Consider the following 3,037-nt stretch of genomic DNA (forward strand, 5'->3'; position numbering starts at 1 on the left):
ACTTCGAGTCTTTCGTGCATGTGTGTGTGTGTGCGTGTGTATTTGAGAGAGTGTATATGTATGCGTGTGTGAGTGTGAAAATGGCGAAAGTGCAAACAGCAATAGTATACATTATTTACATTATTTACATTTGACGGGCATATGGCGTAGTGGTTAAGAGCGCGGGCTACTAACCCCAAGGTTCCGAGTTCGATTCACGGCAGCGACCTGATTAATAATAGTAATAATAATAATATAATAATAATAGTAACATCGTTAGGAATGAGAACCCAGGTTCGAAATTTCCCAAGACACCTGACGAAGGCTGGAGGGTATATCAGCCGAAACGTTGTGTTAACAACAAACAAGATGAGGAGAAATATCCGTCAAATGTAAATAATGTAAATAATTCCTCATCTCTTAAATATAGAACAGCAATAGTATACCAAGCACGACACCAAATCTTTGACAGCTGAAATTAAAAGATATCGGGCAAAAGCCTACTTAAGACAATACGTCCCAGCGGCATTTCAACGGGGAACTCGAAGCACAATTTTTAAAGTTATACTCGTATTATTGCCCAATGTATAGGCAGAAATGCCAACGTATAAGATGACAGATCAACCCTAGCATAAAATACAGTATTATATGTAACCTGCTAAAATGTAAAAATACATATATTGTTTTGTCTCAATATGTAAACATTTTGACGATATTCAAGTATCATGTCAGCTACATGGTTTTCAAATAGCAGCCAATATGCTACACGTTTTCTTAATGTACATTTATTACTTGGCATGCTCTTTAATACGGCTGCTTTTGCTCTCCAATCTCAAATCATCTTTTCTTTTTCATCATCATAGTATTTTTCAGCTGCACAATTATTATATTCTTTGGCTAAGTTTTAAACTTGAGTCTTGCTTTATATTTCTGTATTTCTTCCTTTGGTTGGTGAGGGCGTTATGGAGTCTTATAATTGCTGGATTCTGATAATGTTATCCTTGTGGATGCTAGCAACAAAATGAACACTTGCTCCTCGGCCAAGTAGCTACCATTAAACAACGGGGATATTGCCATGTGTTTGCTAGGTCTAGATTGACCTTGGATTGAATCAACATAAACAACAATGGTGACACATTAAGTTAACAGCAATATTAAGTACAATAACAACAAACAACGCGTTCAAGAAAACACACTCATCGCAATAACATTTGACATCACTCCCAGACTTCACATGACAAAACGAACAAGAATAACAACAGCAACAACAACAATAACAACAAAACATTCAGCAATAGATTAGGCAGTGAAGAGTATACAATATGCTCAGGCGTGGTTGTGTGGTGGGAAGTTTGCTTCGCAACTACGTGGCCGGGTTCAGTCCAAGTGCGTGGCACCTTGGGCAAGCGTCTTCTGCTACAGCTACGGAGACACCAAAGACTTGTGTGTGGATTTGGTAGAAGGAAACTGAAAGAAGCACATCATATGTGTGTGTGTGTGTGTGTGTGTGTGTGTGTGTGTGTGTGTGTGTGTGCGTGCGCGCGTATGTATGCGTATGTGTGTAGGTGCGTGTGTGTCTGTCTGTCTGTCTATCGCACCACATCGCTTGTCAACTGGCGTTCGTGCGTTTAAGTCCCCGTAGAACACAACCACCTCAGAAACATGCGTTCGTGAGGAGCGCCTTGCGCACTAATTGTTATAAAAAAAGGTTAGTAACAACACAAAACAATCACCAACTATGTCACATGTACAATGACAACAAAACCGGAAACAGAACAACTTCAGAACAATATCAGTAACAACTAAGGCGGCGAGCTGGCAGAATCGTTAGCACGCCGGGTGAAATGCTTAGCGGCATTTCGTCTACCGTTACGTTCTGAGTTCAAATTCCGCCGAGGTCCACTTTGCCTTTCATCCTTTCGGGGTCGATAAATTAAGTACCAGTTACGCACTGGGGTCGATGTAATCGAGTTGATCCCTTTGTCTGTCCTTGTTTGTCCCCTCTATGTTTAGCCCCTTTGTGGGCAATAAAGAAATAAGAATCGTTTGCACGCCGAGCAAAATGCTTAGCGACATTTCGTCCGTTTTTTCACATTCAGAGTTCAAATCCCGCCGAAGTCGACTCTGCCTTTCATTTGCTCAGGATCGATAAAATAATTTCCTGTTGAAATCGGGGGTAGATGTAACTGGCTTAGCCCTCCTCCGAAACCGATGGCCTTATTACCGAAATTTTAAATCAGTATCAGTAACTACAATAAGAACAAACGAAAACTTAAAACCCACGAAAACCTCATTAAGTTCACAGCAACAACAGCAAAACAAATATTGGAGGTCTGTACGTGGTTACTCGACCTGCTGGAAAGAAAAAAGTAAAAACCACCAAAGTCACCCAACTCGGATCACACATTGAAAGCATTAAACGAATGAAGACTTAAATGCGCCGTACTAAAACAGGAGAGTCAAAACTGGAATGTCTTACATTTTTAATGCAGGATTTCTCTGTCAGGTTAATCTAACATGGAGCTAATCAACAAATACAGCAACAGAGCCTAGACCTACAAACGAAACGTTAGTAGTTGATAACACACCTACTACTACTAATTAATAATAATAATTATAGTAATAATAATAATAATAATAATAATAATAATAATAATAATAATGATAATTTATTCTTTTATTGGCCACAAGGGCTCACATAGAATAACATTAAAAGACATACAACAACATTAAAGACAAAAACAGGACAATAGAATGTGTTTTCGCGTGGACACAATATAAATAACAATTAAAAATTAAGCAAATTAAACTCCCAATAGGGGAGGCGCTTTAAGGTCCTCGTGGAAAAAAACCCACAAAAGCCACTGGACAACAGGGCAAGATCTCTTCTTTTTGTTTTACAGGTGCACGCTCAGAATTGGTCCTTTCACACTGGCCATTCTTCCAACATTCACCCATCTTTCAACGAACTTACTAGCTGGCAGAACCGTTAGCACGCCGGGCACAATACTTGGCGGTATTTCGTCTGCCGTTAAGAGAGAGAGAGAGGGAGGGAGAG

This window comes from Octopus bimaculoides, chromosome 3 (genome assembly GCF_001194135.2).
Source record: "Octopus bimaculoides isolate UCB-OBI-ISO-001 chromosome 3, ASM119413v2, whole genome shotgun sequence".
NCBI lineage: Eukaryota > Metazoa > Mollusca > Cephalopoda > Octopoda > Octopodidae > Octopus > Octopus bimaculoides.